A 21297-nucleotide genomic window follows, 5' to 3' on the forward strand; every position below is an offset into this window, starting at 1 on the left:
GGGGGCAGCTTCCCCATTCTGCAGCTGGGAAAACAGAGGCCAGTGGGCAGAGCATTCTCAGTCCACTGCTCACACCAGTACGGGACACTGTGAGGGTCCTCACCTCCTGCCGTGAACTGAGGGGTCCATGGGGTGCTTTTCTTGTATGACAGCAAATGTTCCGTTCTGTGGGCAAGTGCACTCACGTGTCTTGGAAACCCAAAGTATAGAAGATGGAGGAGAGAGAGGAAGCAACTAGAAATGGCCCAGGAAATGGCCCAGGAGTGGGATGTGCTGGTTGGGAGGCCTCTTCAACTCCTCGAGTCAGGCTCCAGGGCCCTCCTCTTCTGGGTGACTCCAGGGGATGCCCCTAGTCCACACACAAGTGCAGCAGGCCACCTTGAAATCCATGTATGTGTGGGGGCGCCTGGGTGGCTCAGTGGGTTAAACCTCTGCCTTCAGCTCAGATCATGGTCTCAGGGTCCTGGGATCGAGCCCTACATCGGGCTCTCTGCTCAGCGGGGAGCCTGCTTCCTCCTCTCTCTCTGCCTGCCTCTCTGCCTACTTGTGACCTCTCTCTCTGCCAAATAAATAAATACTGTATGTGGTCAAAGACTACCGCTCCTCCCCGGCCAATGTTCTTACCAGCTCTTAGCACACATCCTACCCTCTGTGCCCACCTCCACCTCTTTCCCGCCCTTCACTGTCCTTGAGTCCCATGCTCCAGCTATGCCAAAACACGCTATTTTCCTGAACAAGGGCCAGGCTGAGCGGCACTCTTGTGTCCCGGCTCACACAGTCGCCCTTACGACTCTGCTAGGTTGTCCGCTTCCCAGAGCCGTCTGCACTGTACCTGCTCTCGTAGAAGTGATCTCGCCTACCCTGGTCTCCTCGTGGACTCTGAGTCCCCTTCCACAGTGGCCCCCAGGTTATAGCCACCTGTGTGTGTGTGTGTGTGTGTGTGTGTGTCTTGCTACCAGGACTGAGATCTCTTGAGCCAGGAATTGTGCTGCAAATATTCAAAAGAAAGCCCCCACAGAACTTGTGTGCGTGTGTGCACACACGTGTGTGTGTGCGGGGGGGCGGGGCATAACCCTCAGTGCGCACAGCAGTTGCTCAATACAACTTGAATCCAATTCAGAAAGGGAACAGTGCCTGAAAAGCCGGGTTGCCGGGAGAGCCGCGCCGGTAGCAGGGGCTGGGGCTGGGAGAGTGAGGGAGGAGCTCATCAGCCACGACTTGACAGCATTTAGGAGAAAGCAAAAGCGGTTGAGTATAGTGGCCCACCACGTCCCACTAACTTGGGTGTGAATATTAGATTTTCATTCTGGGAAAGGGGCCACCCACAAACTGCTTTTCCCAGGGCCCAGGAAGGAGTGGGGACAAGGGGCTGGTGTCTGGCCCAGGAATACATAACCAAGTCAACCCCAGTTTAATTCCCCGTTGACCTCACGTCCCTGACTGTCACTGCCGCCAGCTGGTCCAGGTGCTGGCAGGTCACCTCCACAGGCCAGCTCCCTATTCCGGGCCTCCGCGGGGAGCTGGAGGCTCCATGCTCCCCAACACTGGCTGGCCCAGCTGGAAACAGCTGTGCACAGCAGTCGCCGAGGCTCACCGCAAGCCAGGCACTGACCTATGCAAACACAAGCAGAATTATAGCCACCCATAAACAAATTAGCATCCTTTAAAAGGTGAAAAGCTCCATAAAATGTCTGGGTTTTGTTTACGGCGGCTAGGTGGGGGTGACAGAGCCTCGGATTAAATCACCGGGGCGCCCGCGCGGCGCAGGCTCTCCTTCCTTCCCCCGGCCGGCCCCCAGCCTTACGGGAGCGCAGACCCGGCGCGCTCTCCCGCGCGCAGCCCCGCCTTCAGTGGCCACTCAGTCCGTCCTGCCGTTGTTCCTGCCAGCCCGGGTCCCAGCAGGTGTTCCCTAATTAGCAATCTCTTCATTTCCAATCAAAGCACAAAGCGGCCCCAAAAGCCTGTCTTTATGAGGGAGCCAGCAGCGGCTAGGGATGTGCGGGGGGATAATTGTCTTCGCCAGTGGCGGCAGTAAGCGGGCTGGCTAATTCATTATTGTAATAACTTTGCTTGTCCTTGGGGAGGTGGGGGTGGGGGAGGGAAGGAGACGAGGGGGGAGGGGGCCGAGTGGCTGAGGGTGGGGCGGGGTGAGGGTCTGGGGCAAAGGGGTGGGAAACAGGAGCGAATGAAGAGGCACATTGGCTCCCCTTCTCCAAGACTAGCTCTGCCCCCACTTCCCACCGCGGGTGAGTGACTGGGCTTCTCAGCCCTCTGCAGCAGCCACGCTGGGGTTGGGGGGTGGGCGGCAAGGAGTCTGGAGTTTCCAGAATCTCGGTGGTGCGGGGAGGGGCCCTGGGTTCTGGAGGAGGCTCTGGGCTCTGGGTTCTGGGAAGTGTACGCTCAGTTACCCTGGGGCGGAGGGGCTGAGATCTGGAAGAAGTCAGGGTCAGGGCTGTACGGTGGGGTCCTAGGAGGAGCCAGCCCGCTATCCTACCAAGGGCTCAAGTCCTGTCACTCCTAGACCTTGACTGTCATCCCGCCTGGGCACCGTGGCAGAGGCCACCAGCGAGAACCCCTCAAGGGGCTGCCTTACACTTTGGTTGGCAGAAGGATACGGGTGACATCCCAAAGACCCCTCCAAGTCTGCATGGGCTACAGAGGTGGTGAGCGTGTCCCTCAGATGAGGCCGAGGTGCCGCTGGCCGCGTTGGCCCCTCACTCTGTCACTGTCCCCGAACCATTTCTCTCACAGTGAGTAGGGCCTTGCGAGTAAAAGGCTGGAGAGGCCCTGTGCGGCAGCCGATGGCTGGGTCCTTAGGTGGCTTTGTGGAGGCCTGGGTGCTCCAACGGAGCCTCTATCCAAAAATGAAATGCAGGTACAGGGGGGAAAGGAGGGTGTCCTGGAGGGGCGCAGCAGGGGCAAAGGCAGAGGTTGAATGCTGGGATTGGGGGTGGAAGGAGGCGAGTCTTGGGGGGCAGATCTAAGTGGAGGGTGTGCTGAGAACTCAGGGGAGATTTGGGAATGGAGGCCGAGGCCAGCCCTTGCATGGCCTGGCAGGCTGCGGGCTCAGTCTTTGTTTCTTGTGCCGCCCCCAGTCAATAGCAACACAGCCGCTGCCAGAGAGCCCAAGATTGGCCTTGCTCTGCCCCGGAGGGAAGGCATTAGGGTAAACCCCGGGCTTTCCATGGCAGCAGCACTTGTTGAGAAAAGGCCTGGACCAGGGGTGCCTGGCTGGCTCAGGGAAGTGTGGGACTCTTGATCTTGGGGTCATGAATTCAAGCCCCACTTTGGGCATAGTTTACTTAAAAAGAAAAGAGAAGAAAAGGCCTGGACCAGAGCACAGACCTTCCAGGGACCAGAGGGAAGCTTCCCTAGACTCCTCCCTCTCCCCCTGCAGCGGCAATCTCCAGTCCCTGCCCCATGGTACTTGTCATGGGACATTAGCGATGGATTACAGGTGAGCCGTAAACCCTGACCAGCTCTTGCCTGACTCCTCAGAGCCTGGCTTGGAGCTCTGAACATTTCCCTGGGGACTTCGTGCACCGTGGTTAGGATTAGGGGCTCTAGAATCAGACCTGTGATCTAATCCTGGCTCCACCAGCTAATTCACCACCTTGTGCCTCGGTTTCCTCATCTGTGAAATGGGAGTGATGAGTCCCTTCTGCACATGAGCTACTACATGGGAAGGGCACAGCAAGATGCTGGTTGGTAGTGAGGGCTCCTGCTGGGAGAGTTCCTGCTCTGAAAGACTCCGCAGGAATGGGGTGGGGGGCAGTGAGGGGACTGGGAAGGGGTAGTCAAGTCTCCTTTTACCTGTGGTTTCCCTCATCTAGGAGGTGAGATCAGGGAGGCTGAACTTGGATGCTCTGCAGTTCTCAGGTTGAAGGGAAGGGTTATGCTGTGCTATAGTCTGTCCTCTAGTTGGGGGCTAACTCAGAGATCTCTACCTCCACCTGGAGGCTGAGGCCTAGTCCGGCCCCTGTCTGTGTGCTTCAGGCTGGGAGACCCTGGGGCTGGTTCCTGGATGCCACACCTGTGAGTCCCAGGGGAAAGGGGTGGCTGTGCTGTCTTGTGGGGAGGGGGGACGTCCTCCTGGCCCTGGACTTGGTCTGGCCATAGAATCCAGTTTGGGAGGCCCGGTGCCCAGCCCCCAGCTCTCCCAAAGGACTTTTCCTCGGGCTTTGATCCCTGGCTCACACACTGGCTTCAGATTCTAGAAAACCAAAAAGTCAGCCTTGGTCTTCGCCCACCCTCGATTTACAGACCATTCTACAACAGCCTTTCCACGGTTATTTATGAAGTGTCTATTAGCTGCCGAGCAGGAAAATCCATGCTTACAAGTGAATGAGGGGAAGAGTTGGGGATCCCCTTCTCTCTGGGGATGGAGAATGCCCCCTCTGAGGAGGTGACATGAAGCCTCAGCCTGAATGCCTGGGGGAGAGGCAACTTAGGATGTGCAGGGGCCAGAGGAAGGCTGCCCGGTAGAAATACGATGCAAGCCGCAAATGGGAACCACTTGGGTAATTTAAAAATTTTCTAGTAGCCATATTTTTAAGAAGTCAAAAGAAACAGGTGAAACTAATTTTGATAACATATTTAAATTAACCCAGGGTATCAAAATGTTATTTCACCATAGACTCAATATAAAACATTATTACTGAGATATTTTACGTTCTTTTTCCTGTGCTAAATCTCTGAACTCTGGTGTGTTTTACACTCAGCACTTGTCAACGCCCACTAGCTGCATTTCACATGCTCTGTGGCCACATGTGGCTAGTGGCTCCTGTCTCTGACAGCACAAGTCTGGAAGTTAAGGGCATCACTGCTTGCTGTGTGACCTTGGGCAAGTTGCTGAACCATTCTGTGCCTTGGTTTCTTGCTCTGTAAAATGGGGTAGTAATAGAACCTGCCCCTTAGAGAGCTGTTACGAGAATTAAATAAACTCATAAACATAACGAGCTAAAAATAGTGCCTGGCAGGCAGGAAGTGCTGTTTAAAATGTTTGCTATGAATAAGAAGAATTAGAAAAATAAAAATAATAAATCTCAGAAAGAAGAGCCGTCAAGGCAGACAACAGAGAGCAGAAGGAAGAGCAGGAAGCTGGGGACATGGGGGCAGGGGCGGTGAGGGGGCACAGAGCAGGCCTGCAGCGTGACCCCCATCACACCCAAGCCTGAGGAGGTTTCCTTTTCAGCTCCAAGAGCAGAGCCTGAGAAACTGGAGAGAAAATTCTAGGGGCCAAGATTTTGCCGGACACCTGTTGCTACCTTAAGGGATGGGGTGTGAGCCCCGACTGGAGACGCCTGGAGCACCCCTCAGTCTTCCCAATCTTGCTCTGACTCCAAAACTGTTGCATTCCCCCCCCCCCCTTACAGCCTACGGAGAGGCCCGGGCATCAGCTGGAGGGGGAATATTAATGATTCAATTTTCAACCGGGTTCCACTCCAGGGCCTCGCCTGCGACATGCATTTTTAATCATAACAAAACAGAATGACAAAGGGAGTCATTTGCAGCAAGGCAGGCCCTTTGGCTGGCCCCCCTGAAGGGTCTGCTTGCGGGGAGGGGGAGCTGACTTCCCAGCCCGGAAGACCTTCCTCATTCTGCTGCCTAACTTCAGAGAGGGTCTAGCTAGGGGCCCAGCCTCTGACCTGTCCTGCTAAGCAAGTCACGCTCTCTTTCCAAAAGGGGGAGCTGCGGCGTTGGGGGAGTCAGAATCACTTGGGTGCCCACGGGGCCAGAACTGGAAAGCTGGGTGGAGCAAAGAATGGACCATCTCCCGGCGGGTTCTGGCCGACCCACAGCAGGGCTGAGGAACCCTGGGGGTGACGGGGGGGGGGGGGGGCTATGTGAGTGTGGAGAGTTCCCCCGCCCTTCTTCCCAGGCCCCGGGGTCATTCTTTCTTCAGAGCCTCTGGAGGGCTTGGGGTTGGGCACCCCAGAGCTGGCCAGGTGCTTTCAGAGCTGACCTCGCCTTGCTGCTCAGTGGTGGTCTCCTGGCCCCTCCTGATGGAAGTGGCACCTTTGTTCCCAGCTGGATTGCATTCCGTGGGCTGCTGGGGCCTGCCCATCCTGCTCACCCATTCTGGTGAGCAGCTTTGCATGGAGTCCATCTCTTTCAGCCTTCCTGATGTCCTCGAGGGCCCAGTTCGAATCCCGTCTCCCTGAGCCTTCCCTGATGACCTGGCCATAATGGCCATCTCCAGCAGCCTGGCCGTCTCCTTTCCCCCCACAGTCCCCGGGGTCTGCACCACTCTCGGGGCTTCTGCTGCCCTCTGACCATCGCCCTGCCCACTTTTCCAATCTCTGAGCACCCGGCATGTATGTGGGGCTGTGTCTGCTGGATCAGGATAGTGCGCAAGGCAACCAACCCGAAAACCTCCCGAAAACCTCGACACCGTATGGACAGTACTACAGTGGGGGAGCATAACGGAACTATAGGAGCCCAGGGACCAGTACACATCAATGTGTCATGCCGCTTCTTCCACTAACATCTGTGAAGGATTTCGTCCATGCCAGGGGCTGTGCTAGGTGCTGCAGCGATGACAACAAAGTCTCCGCCTCCCCAGACTTTGTAGTTAGGCGGAGAAGATGAAAGGAGCCAACAGGTGCCGTAGGCCTTCCTACATCCTCCCTTGGGTCTTATACACAGCAGGTGCTCAATAAACACTCGCTGGCTGGTTGGTTCTCAGTTGGCTAATTCTCTGACTGTGCTACTTTCTTTCCCCTTGCTTTGTGTTTGTGCGGCTCGTTCCTAGGTTAGGCTTTTACCTATTTCCCACCAGGAAGCCCCCGTCCTGATCCGGTTAGCTCTGATCTCGGGTGTAATAGACTAGGTGTAGCAAACGCCAACTTTTATTAGGTGTTCGTTATGTGTCAGGTGCTAAATACTGGCCAGCACAGGGAGTGCAGAGAATACAACCTCCAATCTTCGCAACAACCCCGGGGAATAGGTACTCTGACTTAATCTATTTTACCAAAGAGGAGAATCAGGTACAGAGAGGTTAAGTCACTTGTCTGAGGTTGCACAGTAAGTAATGAGCAGGATGGGCATATAAACCCGAGCAGCCTGGTCTCAGAATCTGTGCTCTAAACCACACTGTGTCATTCTGCTGCTGCCTCCGATTGTGGAGAAAACAGGTCAGAAAGACCTATTTTCACCCCATTTACAGAAACTCACCACCTTCTAATTGACAGGGAGCCACTGCTGAGTACATCAAGGCTCTGCACCACACCATCCAGGAAATCATGGAGGGGCAGGGCTGGGGGAGGGGCCCTCAGGGGTCCTCTCTTGCATCCCTCTCAGGTTTCAACCCAAGCAGCCAAGGTCCAGAGATGGGAAGGGACTGATCCAAGGTCTCAAAACCAAGTTCTGACTGAGGGGCTTTCCTGGCCAGGCTGTCCACAGCCCCAGGCTGCCTTCCTGAGCACTGTTTTATGTGGTCAGTAGCGATGGGGAAGCAGACAGCCGGTCTCATGTGAAGAGGGCAGAAAGAGGGCCCCTAATTTCCTGAGCCTGCACCTGCCTGCTGGCCAGCAGGAGCCCTTCTTCCTGGGATCTCTGGGGCGATGGCTTCCTGCCCTTCTGGTTCAATGCCGTCTACTCCACTGGGGACAATCCCCCAGCCTTTCCATTGTCTTCCCCCTGAAGTGGCAGGCAGCAGGATCTGTGCCTCTCCCCACTTACCCGGGGGCAGGGCTGGGAGTAGGGACAGCTGCTCCACAAGGTGGGTCGGCCCCTAGGGCTCTCCTCATTCTAGCATTCATTCCAACATATGTGCTAACATGTTCTGGGTGTTGGGGGACTCAACAGTGGACAAGATATGCCCTCCTAGACTTTACATTCATTTGTGTGTTGGGGGGCGGGGTGACAGGCAGATATAAACAATACAAAACCCAAACTAGGATAATTAGTGCATTTAGTATATGAGGGTAGGGTAAGTGTCACGGAAAAATAAGAACAGGGAGCAGGGGAGCCTCCCTGCTGCCGAGTAAAGACCTGAAGGAGTTGAGGAGGAGAGCCCTGCAAAGGTCTGGAGAAGAACCTTTCAGGCATAGAGAATACACAGCAAGTGCAAAGGTCCTGAGGTAGGAACGGGCCCAGTGTGTCCAAGGCATGGCAAGGAGACCAGTAGCTGGTGCAGAACCTATGAGGGGAAGCACAGAAGTGAGATTCAGTGAGTCAGTGAACATCTAAAGCAGACACCCTATGATGCCACTGACCCCAGGGGCCAGAGAGAAACAGAAATCACAGTGGCCCAGACTTTCTGCTGGGCCTGAGGCTTCCTGAACCTGTCAGAGGAAGGCTTCTGGCATCAAAGTGAAACGGAGGACTTCCGTCATGGAGTCAGTCTCCCTGAGCTGCCCCGTTTGGCTCAGGATCTAAACGAGGGGTTTGTGGAAACTAACTGGCAGGGAAAGCACGTACAGTGGTCAATGTTCCGGTTCTTTCTAAGCCCTGCCTCGTCACCAAGGGAATTCCAGAAAAAGCCTGGTCCACTGACACCTGCATTCTCCTCTCCACTCTCACTCGCCTTGGTTCTGCAGGGGAATCCATAGAACTTCCTAGGGATTAGGCAGTGAGTGTGGTGGGTGATGGACAGGACCACCTAGAATCCTTTACAATGGAAATGACCTTTCTCTTTGCCCCAGAAAAGGACTTTTTGAAGCTCTTATGCCCATAGCTACTTCCCAAGGAAGGAGGCCTCAGTCAATCCCTGGCTTTTCTAGGAACTTAGGAGATCTTGGTCGTTGTTCTGTGGTGGGTTGGTGGACACAGCCTCCTGCTCACAGCCGTGGTGGGAATCCTACCAGCTCTTGGGGTCTTCTGGGGACACGAGCCACAGAGCTAAGGCGATTTTGCCCTGGAGCCTGAGGCTTCTGCTTTCTGGGCTTCTGTTGTCTCCTCCTTCCTGCCTCCAGCCGCCTCTCTCTGATTTAAGGGCAGGTTTTATTCCCGAGCTGCCTGAGGGCTCTTCTTTCTGATTGTATTAAAGTCTCCGTAATTCTCCCCTCATTAATGATTGGCATATTTTTACCTCTCACTAAAGGAGCTTCAAGGCGACTCCCGGGGGGCCCTACTCTCCGAATGAAACAATTTCATCCTGTTCCAGAAACGCATTAAAGAGGGTTTGTCAGGATCTTATCGCCAGTTGGAGGAGAAAGCTAATCAAATTACTTCTATTTATTAGCTGGTGCAGCACTGTGTCATTCCATCAAGCCCGGGTCCTGACTCCGGCCCGGGGAGGGCGCACACAGAGCACCCTGGCTGCTGGCATAGGGCATTGCTGGACGGACGGACAGACGACCTGCTGCCCAGCCTCTCTGCTCCTGGCTGACATCTTTGCACCTGCCAGGCTGGGCCCACGGAGCAGGGAGGAGCCGAGGCCACAGCTGCCAGCGATGGCTCCGTGCAGGTACCTGCGCGCTCTCCTAGCCAGAGGGCGCATCTCAGCCCCAGACTGCCTGTCCTTGGCAGCCCTGGGAAGGGAATGGCAGGATATTGACAAGAACACCCGTATTCTCCCCTACTTGGGGAGAAAAGGATAGAGACTGTTTTGCTTTCCTTTGGGGAATAGGATTTGTTTGTTTTTTTAAGAAAAGAATATCTTTAAGGAAAAAACTACAGAAAATAGTATGTATCGACGACCCCAAACTGACAGCTGATAATATGTTGTTATATATGTGTCACGTTTTAGTAACAGAATGAATATTGCAGGCAAGTTAGAAACTCCTTGGTGCCCAACCCCCAGCTGCATTATTCCTCTCCCCTCCCCAGCAACAAGTCTCATGGACTTTTTATGTCTGTTTCTAGACCCTGAAGAATTCTTTTAAATAACATACAGCTGTCCAAGGGTGGCACACTCTAGCAGGTACGGTCGCCCACCTCCACTTCGTACCATCACGAGGGTGGGCTTCAGCTTCAAACGGCAGTTTGCACCTCTGTGCCCTTGGGCAAGTGACCTAACTTCCCTATGCCTCAGTTTCTCTACCTCTGAAATGGGGATAATAACACCACCACCCCTTAGGATCTGTTTGAGGTTGGAATGAGCTGAGTAAAGCATTTAGCAAAGCGCCTGGCCTGGGTCATGTACACACATGCCATCCTCTCCCCCTGTCTCTCTTGCTCCTCATGGCGGGTGCGGGGGAGTCATGGGGCTTCTGGGCTCGGTGTCAAATGGACACATTCGTGCCCACCTTTACGCTACTGAAGGATGTGTGGTGTGCAGTGTCCAGACAGACCCCTCTGATCAAGGCATCCTGGAATTCTACCTTTCGGCGCGCGGAGATAGCAGGCTGGGTGGGAGAGTCTGGCCAGTCTGGCTTCACCGCCCAGCATCCCCTGGGCCCACCGCGGCCGGAGCAGAGTAGCCGCTTGGCCAGCCTGGCCAGCCCAAGGCCGGGGGCTCTTCCAGCTGCACGGGCCACCTCGATGGCCCCAGGAAGGGTTCAAAAGGCTACGCTGCATGCCCCATCACGTCGCACAAAAGGACATATTGATTGGTTTGTAGGAGCATTTCCTGGGGTCCTTTATATCTCGCTCCCTTGCTGCTGTAATGAAGAGGCTGAGAGCACAGAGGAGGGGAGAGGCCGGCACACATGCATCCGGGTGGGATTTCTTCATCTTATCAATCAGGACTTTAATTAGACACGTCCGAGAGGGCAGTTCCATCTTGGGGCAGGCGGCAATCTTTATCAAGAGTGCCGCATCTCTAATTACTGTGTACTGACAGATAACAATTGGGGGCAGGGTGGGGGGCCCAGGAGGCAGAGAAAGGACAGCAGGGCCCAGAGAGTGGCCATTCACCCAAGGAGCACGTCCTTTCTAAGCAACCTGGAAGGAATGGCTCTGGCTTCGATAGCCGGGGGCAGGGGACGAGGCCTCAGATAAGAGCCCTCAGAGTGATCGCAGGGATGAGGCATGGAGGAGGGCCAGGTCAGTAGATGGACAGACATGAGGATCCCCTGCCCCCTGTTCCTGGACTCCCCATGCCCACTTCTTTATTTTTTCTTTTCTTTAGCTCTGAATTTCAGTTTTGCTCAGTGTTTTGAATGATAGAGTAGAAAGAGCAAGGAAGTTCTAAGTTTGAATGCTATGACATCTGCCAGTTTGTGTGACCTTGGGCAAGTGACTTAACCTCTCTGGGCTCAGTTGCCTTCCCTGGTAAATGGGGACAGCCACACCTTCTGGTAGGATTGCCGTGGCCATGAATTGAAGTGGGGCGCATGCAGATACATGTGCTCTCTCAACTGCCTTGCCCTCCGTCCGGGCTGTCTGGTGAAAAGTTTTATTTAAGGAATTAGGGGACCATTTAGATCATCAAAGGCTTAAGACAAAGGCTCCTGCCTTTCTGGGGTGAGTTTTCTGCCCAGCAGTGTGGACCAGTCATCAGGGACATGAGTCCAGGGATGGCAAATGAGGCACAGAGCCACTATTGACCAACTCTGCCTCGGGGGCATCCGCGGGCTTAGAGGTGACAGAGAGAGCATGGGCAGAGGCATGACCTTGAACTGGAATGCTTGCGTTCTGTTATGAACCCAGTGGGAGGAGTCATTTAGTCTCTCTGAGCCTCAGTTTCCTCATGGGCAGAAGGGGTATGATCATCCCCCCTCTCAGGGCTGGCACACATCGGGGCACAGACCAGGCTCAGCCCTGCACCCAGGTGACTGCTCAGCGCAGTAAGCAAGACGGGGCTGCCCCGGACCCAGCTCTAGTGTGCACGCTCCAGCGTCTGCACGCGTGGCTTTCCCTTTTCTCCTTCTCCAGGGGCTGGCTCTCCTGTTCCTGGGCTCTACCCTCCCTGGTCCTGGGACCCACCCTTTCTCCCAGAGAAACCTGCATGGGGCTAACCCTGTCTAGACACCTTCCCAGCTCTCCTTCCCAGCTCTTTGTTCAGCGGTTCTCACGCGGGGGACCTTGCGTCCTGCTGTCCCCTCCCCAGCCGCCACACTCCAACCTCTTGCAGACGTCCCTTAGAAGCATACCCCTTTGGCCAGGCCTCCAGGCCTCAGTTCCTGTGATCACCCCCCCTGGTCTCCTGTCCCCTAAAGCCTCCTGGCTCTTCTGAAAGCATCAGAGCCCTTGGTCCCTGGCTCCGGGGGCCAGCATTTCTCTCGAGGGACAGACGTGGCTTGAAGGCTTTGTTATTATTTTTTCAAAGATTCATTTATTTATTTGAGAGAGAGACCAGGGAGGCAGAGGGGCAGAGGGAGAGTGTTCTAAGCAGATGCCCGACTGAGCATGGAGCCCAACGTGGGGCTCAGTGTCACCATCTTGAGAACACAACCTGAGTCCAAACCAAGAGAGGGACACCTAACCGACTGTGCAACCCAGGCATCCTGGCTTGAAGGCTTTAAATGCTCCCGGCCTCTAGGGTCTCGGGCCAAGTCCCAGGAAGGAATGGGCCCCGGGGTGGGGTGGGGGGGGTCCCAGGGGTGGAGTGGGGAAACAAAGGCTAAGTGCTAGTTCTTTATGAATCACTGAATCTGTCAAAAGAGATCACAGATCACGCTAGACAGAGATCTTCATCCCGGCTCAGAGAGAGAACCCAACTTGCCCACTATCTCCCGGAGCCATAATATGAACCTAGTTCTAGTAGTTATGTTGGTATTTTTAAAACTACTTAGGAAAGTGAGAACATTTAAAACAGAGTGTGATTGGGCAGCATGGACTAGGGAGGTAGCCGAGAACGTGTCTGGATGAGAATTCTTATGAGAAGCTTTGATAAGCCTACACTCACATTCCTCCAAACAGACAGTCGGGGAAGGGTAGGGGAACGCAGTACTCTGGGAGGCAAGGGGTTCTGTGTCCCCGAGAGTGCCTCTGAGGCCATCGACCTGGTCCACCCTGGACTGGGGCTGATGGAGGCCCCAGACTGGAGTTTCAGAATGCCAGGCTGGCTGGAACATGGGAGGACAGGTAGGGGGAGGGCCCCTAGGGGGGTATAGAAGACCGAGGAATCACCTCACCTTAGAGACAGCAGGATGTGGGTGGGGAGACAGAGCTAACACAGAAGACCCTGCGGAAGAACAGGGAGGGGCTCCCTGGGTGGTGTAATTCCAGCTCCCAGGGAGGAGCGGGCACTGTGGGGTAGGCGTGAGCTACTTTCTTTCCTTGGCCTCTCTAGATGGTATACCTTCTCAAAGAGGTGGCATTCCAGCAGGAAAGAAGGAACTTGATGAGCAAAGGTGGGGGCATCAGCAGGGACTTGGTGAGAGCACTAAGCAAGAACGCAGGCCAAGTCCCCCCAGCTCCGGATCCTTTCCAGGGAGATGCTGCTGGTCCCAGTAAAGGTGTTCCTTCACCTGACACCTAACACGTTGCACACACTTTCACTTGAATTATTTCCCAGGGAACCAGCCCCCCTCAGAGGTAGGTGGTTAAGATCAACCCCATTAGTCCAGATTTGGAAACTGATGCAAGATGAGAAGTTTGGGAGGGGGGATGGGGGGGCAGGTAAGAACATGAGCTATGGAGCCAAAGCGTTCTGGTTTGAATTCGGTCCACTTGAGCTTTGATTTTCTCATCTTTAAAATGGAAATAGTGAAGTTTATGCCACAGAGTGGTTGGACGGCCATCACCAAGTGTTTTTCCCGACACAGAGTAAAAACTCGATAAATAGTAACTGCTTGGATTTTTCATTCATTCAGTCATGTGTGTGTTTGCTCGTTCGTTCATTCATGGAGAGAAATCATGAGTCAGAAGCACTTCCCCATGCCACGCATGGTGCCACACCCTGGGATCCCAGCAGCAAGTGGCAGCCAAGTCCCACTCTTGAGGCACTTATATGCTAGTGGGGAGATGGGCAGTGACCAAGGAGACCAAGAAGGAGATCATCACAGAGCAGAACAAGCGGCGAAGAAGGAAACACGGGTGGTAGGGAGGGGGAGGGGTGTGAGGACAATGGAATCTTCCAGATGAGGTGCTCAGGGAAGGCCTCACAACTTTCTAGCCTCGAGCCTGAAGTATAAGAATGACCCAGTCATGCCAAGAGCAGCTCAGGTGTGGGAAAATAAAAGCGCAAAGCTGGGGGGTCTTCAGAATATTGGAGGAACAGAAGTGAGTGGACCCAGCGAGGGGGAGGGTGGTCCCTGGGGAAGTCGGACAGACTGACCAGAGAGGGCCTCTTGTAAGTTATAGTTCATTCTAAACATGGTGCGAAGTCCTTGCGTGGTTTTAAGTAGGGGAGCGAGGGCATTTTGTAGGGCTCCAGGGCATGGGGTTTGAGGCCAACTGGTCTGGAATTGAGTCCTGTGGGATCTGACCTGCCCAAAAGTTGTGTCTTAAAGCAACAAACATCATTAGTTTTGCTCACAATTCTGGAATGTGGCCGGAGCCTGGGGAGGGTAGCCCATCTCTGCTCGGGGAGCATCGGGCTGAGGCGGAGTGAAGTGCTCTCACGTCCGGCAGGTGGTACTGGGGTAACTGGGAGCTCAGGCGAGGGGACTGGCAGCCACGGGCCTCGTTCCTTTCCAGGTGGGCCTGGACTTCCTCACAGCAGAGTGGGTGGGCTCCCAGGGTGAATGTTGCCAGCGGCATGTCTCCTTCCGGTCTGGCCTTGGAAATCACGCTCATCACTTCTACCTCTGTGGGTTGAAACGGGTCACTGGGGCCGGCCCAAGTTCAAGGGGACAGGAATTGGGCTCCATTTCAAAATAGCAGGAGCAGTAAAGGATTTGTAGGGGCATCTGGGTGCTCAGTCAAAGAGTCTGCCTTCGGCTCAGGTCATGATCTCAGGTCCTGGGATCGAGTCCCATATCCGGCTCCCTGCTCAGCGGGGGGTCTGCCCCTTCCTCTCCCTCTGCTTCCCCTGCTTGTCTGCTCTCAGGTGCGTGTGCTCGCTCTCTCTCGCTCTCTCTAGAGAGAGGTGTTTTTAAATAAACCTTAAAAAAATAACGTGGAGCCGTGTACTAAGGAGTTTGGAGAGGTAGGTCAAAGTTTAGGTCAGAGAGAGATCAGGCAAAAGCTCGTCGGCCATGCTAAGGAGATTTTAGCAGTGTGAACTCATTGGATGACTTGAAACAGGAGGTGAGTGTGAGTGTAGTGGGTGGCAGAGTGGATTCTTGAATTGGGCTGCCCGGATTTCAATGGTGCCTGTGCTCCGTATGAGCTGTGTGACTTTGGACATTTCATAACTTCTCTGGGCTTGGTCTCCTCATCTGTGAAATGGGATTAATAATGGGACCTGCCTCAGAGGGCTGTTGGGAGGAAATCAATTGCATTCCTATAAAGGGCTGGAACCATGCCTGGCACAGGGCATGTACTCCAAAGCTTCTCTGTTGCTATTAGATTTATGCCTGGAAACACTTGCTCTGGCTGTCGTGTAGAGAAGGCATTGCAGGGCGACTAGAGCGGGACCAGAGAGACGCAATGCGATGGTCGAGCCAGGACTTTAATGCAGACCTTCCTAGTGCTCTGCACACTTTCTCTTGACGAGGCGTGAGATACTGTAGGTGTTAGTTCCTGGGGCCGCTATGACAAATGACCACCAATTGGGTGGCTTGAAACATCAGAAATTTATTCTCCCACAATTCTGGAGGCCAGAGTCCAAAATCAAGCTGGCTGGCAGGGCCGTGCTCCCTCGGAAGGCTTTAAGGAGGGAGCCAGAAAGCCTGGGCACCCTTGGCTCATGGAGGTGCCCCGTGTGTTCACGTGGCCCTCTTCTCTGTGTGTCTCTGTCTCTGCATCCACAGTTCCCTCCTCTTCTAAGGACACCAGCGCCCACCAAATCCAGGATAACCACACCTTAACTTGGTTACATCTGCGAGGGCTATGTTACTGAATCAGGCCACATGCACAGGGTGGACATGAATTCTGGTGGGAGAGTATTTAATCAAGTTCGCTGTTAGTTGGGGGGTCAGAGGGCGGAATCGCTGTGGGTCCTGCCCTTAAGGCAAAGGAAAGCTGTTAGATCTGTTGCTGGCATCCCTGGGAGGGAACAAGGTGCTCCAGTGGGAGATGGAGCACCCCTGAGCCACGAGCTGCCCAGAACCCGGCCTTTCCTAAACACCTCCAAGGCCAATCCCTGAAAGGACCCTACTCAGCCAGGGCAGCGCACTAAGTTCCCAGGATTCTAAACCAGGAGACGGAGCATAGAGGCTGCTTCTGTCAGTCGGAGGGACTCCTCTGGGGCTCGGCCTCCAGATGCCCAGGGGGCTGGCTGCTGGGTGAGCTGCAGGCCACCCTGCTGCTCCTTCCTGGGGCCCAGGAGGCCAACTTGACCTCCCCTGGGCTGCTGCCTCTGGGGCCCCCCAGTTCATATGGGCCTGGGGGCATCTGCCCTCGCTGCTTCTGACGGGCTGTCTCCAGCTGGGCTGAGCCCAGGCCCCACGAAGTCCGAGGCGTACGCCAGGATCAACCAGGATTCCGTAATTGGACTGTTGTTCTTTCATTTTCCCACGTCGTAGCGTGCGGATTATAGACACCACATGCTATAGATTTCCTGTCAGAGCTCATGAATCAAGCCCCACTGTCTTATTTACTGCTGGCCAGCGGCTGTGAATAACAGCGCCCGCACACACGCGTACAGGCACGTGCTAGTGCACACTCGGCCCGCGGAGCCGGCCCTGCTGGGAGGGAGCGCGAGGAGACGGCTCCCCACACGCCTTCCTCCCAGGCCCAGGCCTCTGCAACCAGCAGGAGGCTTGCTCCGCTGAGCTGTCGCCCCACTCCAGAGGGAGATGGGCTCGCCGAGGCTTCGTTTTCCTGCGTCCAACTTTGAGTTACTGTCCGTGGGCTTAATGGGGAGACCGGCCCCCAGACTAGCCTGTTGTCGCCTCTACCTGTGCCTGTAGGTGGTGAGGAAAGGTGAATATTGTGCATGGGCGCTGGGGCCAGAGAGACGCGGCTCACGTCCCAGCAAGGTCTCCTGATACCTGTGTCGTCCTGGGCCGGTTACATGCTCCCCGTCTGCGCTGCCTCCTCTGCAGAATGAAGTAATGACAGATTTGTTCCCGAATGCACACACGTGTGTGTGCATGTGCGAGGGGAAGACAAAGATCAAAGGGGTAAGGGGAGTCCGTGGGAGAATTAGCTGAGAACTCTGGGGAGCTCTCAGCGTGGTGCCGAAGGCCAGCTGCCGTGAGCTACCCCCACGCTGCGGAGGGCCACTGCCTGAGTGAGGCCCACCAGTCCACCGAAGGACTCTTCCAGGTGGGTATGGCACCATTTTGCATATAAAGAACTCTAGGCTCAGAGGGGTTAAGTAATCTGTTAAAGTTACACAGCTATGGAGTAATGGAGCCTAGACTCCAATCCAGCTCTGTCTGGCCCTAAGGCCCAGGGTATCTCCATTAGGCCCACTTGGAGGTCAAGGACTCCAGGCAGACAATTCAGAAGGAGCTTCTCCCCCCACTGAGGCACCAACCGGTCCCAGGCAGCAGCCCCACCCTTTCCCTGCCCTGGGTAAGGGGCTGCTCAGACGGACGTTGATCCTCCCTGTGGAGTTTAAACCCTTATGCTGTTGCTCAGGGCTGGTGGGGGTCAAGGGTAGAGCTTGGGAGATGTTTGTCTTTCCGTGTAGAGCATCTTCATTACTTACAGCATGCACACCAGACCGAGGAGACGTGCCAGCTGTGTGTGTCCAGCTCTCCTCCCTTCCATCTGACCACTGGACAGGAAGTATCTGGATGGTTGTCGCCCCCTCTGGAGTGGGGCGACAGCTCAGCCGAGCAAGCCTCCTGCTGGTTGCAGAGGCCTGGGCCTGGGAGGTTGGGTGGTTGGTTGGTTACGTGCCTACCAGCTTCATAAGAAAGGTGTCCGGGTGCATTTTAAACTAAATACATACCACATTTCCCACTGAACCTCTTGTGTCCAGTTTCCTTAATAACAGCGACTTCAAGGTGGCACAGACCTAGGAAAATTATCCCTAAAATGCAAATTCCTTTGCTTCAGTTTAAACAGAGATGCTGGCTCTCAGAAGAGGAAACACCAATGACCTTTTCCCCATGGGTTCAGGGCTGGACGCAGCCCAAAGGAGGGTGTCTGAGGCTTGAAGCCACTGCCCCCTCCTGTGACACTTGTTAGAGGCAGGACCTGGCAGGCAGCTGGCCCTTTTTCCACCTGGACACTGTGGCCTCCCAACCACCCCTGGCTCGTTTCTTACCTTCCTCTCCTTGCATCCTCAAAATGCAAGTCAAAAAAGGGAATCAAGACTTTGATCCTTTCTGGGCTGTTCCCCGGGCACCTGTGTGAGATCTCAGAACCACTTTTGACTGATTTCATCCTTGAAGACAGTGTGATTCCTGAGAAAGCAGGTTGCTGCGGTTTCCTCATCCATAAAACGGGACTAGGAGCACATGTCTCACAGAGACATTATGGAGCTAGGGTCCCTGAGTCCTCCCCCAAGTCTAGGATAAAGGGTCATATTTCATTTCTTCTGTGTCTTGACGGGCCCAGGGAAGGTGTTAAACGCAAGCATGTGACGCACTGTGGAGTTCTGGGTTCCACCCGAAGCTTTGGGATTCTGAACATGGGTATGCTCGCCAGGACCTGACGTGCCCCACGGTGACGCATGTACTCGGCCCCTCTTCTCTGGGAGGTAGACACATTTTATTCCTTCCCCCAAGAAGTGAGACTTCGACAGGGTAATATGGCCCACGGGCAGATAAGCGTTGAGTGAGCCACACCCGCCCTTGGGGGACCCCCAACCTCAAGGCCTGTCCCATGAGTCATCTCCAAACACGGCCCTCCCCGCTCCCCCAGAAAAGCTTTCACTAGCTTGTTCTGTGCCCAGAGGAAATGCTTCATCCTCAAATGTAATTGTGTCTGAGGAGGTGTCCTCTGCGACCAGGCGGGTCATGGAGCACACGAGTGAGTCAGCGCATCCGGGCTGAGTTAATTAAAGTGCAAGGCCTGGCCGGGTGGCTGGAGTCTAGCGTGGCCTGGCCCCTGGGCTGGAGATGACTTCCAGCGGGAACGGGCTCCTGGGCGGGCCAGGGCTTCCGGCTGGGGTCTGCTGGGCTGCACAGAGCACAGCAGGGGCTATGGTCGGGGCAGGGGGGGTGGGGAGTCTGGGTCTAGGTGGGGAGGTGGAAACAAGGAGGGAGATGGCTCTCCCAACTAGCTCCACACTTGGCTTCATATTGGCCATTTCCATTTTCCTTTGGATTCTTGCATAGTCTTCACAAGCAATCAAGTTTTCTCTGACTTCACTGTGCCCGGTGAGATGCACTAGTCCGGTGTGGCCAGGGGTAATTCTCTTGGACTGCCATTCACCCAGGAAGGCATGCCCTCATGAGGGGTGCCTAGAGGCCCAGAGCCTGGAATGGTGCCCAGCACCCTGTAGGCACTTAACTGGCAGCTCTGAACGAATGGCTGAGATTTGGACTGCCTGGCTGGGTTTATCTTAGCTACCAACAGCTGGGGCGGGCGGCAAGAGAACAGGAAGAAATGGGTTGTTGCAAGGAAAGAGAGAAATGGGTCTCCTGGAAAGTGAGTTCACAAAGACAGGGCTTCGTGGGTCCCTTGCACCTAAAACACGGGCTCAAAGCAGAGCTCATCAAAGATTTGTTAAATGATGAGAGAATGGAGAAAAAAGACAGAGAAGGGGAGTGAGTGGTACATGCCCCTGGGGCAGGTCTAATGAAAACCAGAGAAGCTTGGCAAGAGCAGGGCTCGTCTCTCTCCTACACTTCCCTTCTCGCCCATTTCTCAGGCACCTGTTCATGGGGAAGACAAACATCCTCTTAATGGTACTGGAGGTTTCTTTTCTTCCTGCACATGGTGACAGCCGCCTACCAACCTCCACTTTCTGAACATTTGCTCCAAAAGAGGTTTCTGTTCGAGAGCTGTCTCCAGTCCCAGACGGGACCTCTTAATGGAATCTCTGCTTCTTTCCCTCCTTCACAGACTGGGCCAGACCACCCAGAAGGAAGCTCTGCTTCTCCCGAAAGCTTGTCCTCCCTCAAGCCAGCTGAGGCCATGGGGAGGGCGGGCCATGTGCCCAGCTTCCTTTGGTCGTATGGAAGGCTCTGTGCTAGATCGAGGACTGATTCAGAACAGCCCCTACCCTGGAAGCTTTGCCGTCTTGCTAGAGAGATGGGGACTTGTCCTAGGAAAGTCTGGAGGCCTAGAAGAGTTCCAGGGAGCTAGGTGAAGGGGTTATGGACAGGGAGCTAGGTGAAGGGGTTATGGAGAGGTTTGCAAGCCTGCCCAAGTTATTCACAGTGAGCCCTGCAGGGACCCCAAGCTCCCAGGATGGTAGAAGCCTCCAGCCACATGTACCCACAGCTTCGCTGTGAAGGACTGGGTCATGGCACAGTTGTCAGATTTGACACTTCGTGCATTTCCAAACTAGAATATCTGAAGCCAAGTGAGTCGGTATTCTGCCTCTCAGAACCTGGAGCCCTCACATGAACCGGCACGATGACAGGTGTATCAGGGTACTTGGTGGGGTAATTGTTGAGTAGGGGGGTCGGGCCACACATGACTCCCCACAGGGCTGATGTCCTCTCTGTTTGCCACGGTGGTGGGCCACCTGGACACAGCTGGAAAGACTAGCATGACGGTGCCTTTCCCCCTGCTCCTCCCCTCTGCAGGAGCCCATGAGCAGCACATTAGCGACGTGAGGCTTTGGCAATGCTGAGTGAGGCTGGCAGAGGGAAAGTGGCAGGTGAGATGTGGGGACCTGGGCACACCTGCCTGCTGTCTGCCCTTCTTCTGCCAACTAGATGCACCTTTGTCATCCTGCCTGGGAACCATGAGCTAGCTCAGACAGGTAGAGGACAGCGTTGCTGAGACCGCAGGCTTGGGACGGATGGCATTGTGGCCAACGAGCTTTGTACCAGGGATGACCATGGCAGTCCCCTTGACCGTGAGCACTACGGTCATGGGGTGAGAGAACCAGTGGGTGGGCAGGCCAGGTTCTTCCCCATTAATGAGAAAAAAATGGAAGTTAACACCCCGTTATAGTAGTTTCCTAGGGCAACTCTAAGGAAGTACCATGCATTGGGTGGCTTACAATGACAGAAACTTCCTATCTCCAAGTTCTGGAGCCTAGAATTCTGAAATCAAGGTATCAGCAGGACCATGCTTTCTCTGAAAACTGTCAGAGAAAATGCTTCCTGGCTTCTTCCTAGCTTCTGATCGGGCCTGGCCATCCCTGGATACAGTCCTTCAATTTCTGCTTCCATTGTCCCATGACATTCTCCACACGCATGTGTGCATGCGTGTGTGAGTGTGTGTGTTGTTCTTGTAAGGACGCTAGTCATACAAGATTAGGGCCCACCCTACTCCACTATGATCTCATCATCACTAGATTACATCTGCAAAGACCATGTTTCTAAATGAGCTCACACTCAC

The sequence above is a fragment of the Neovison vison genome, chromosome 13 (assembly GCF_020171115.1).
Source record: "Neovison vison isolate M4711 chromosome 13, ASM_NN_V1, whole genome shotgun sequence".
NCBI lineage: Eukaryota > Metazoa > Chordata > Mammalia > Carnivora > Mustelidae > Neogale > Neogale vison.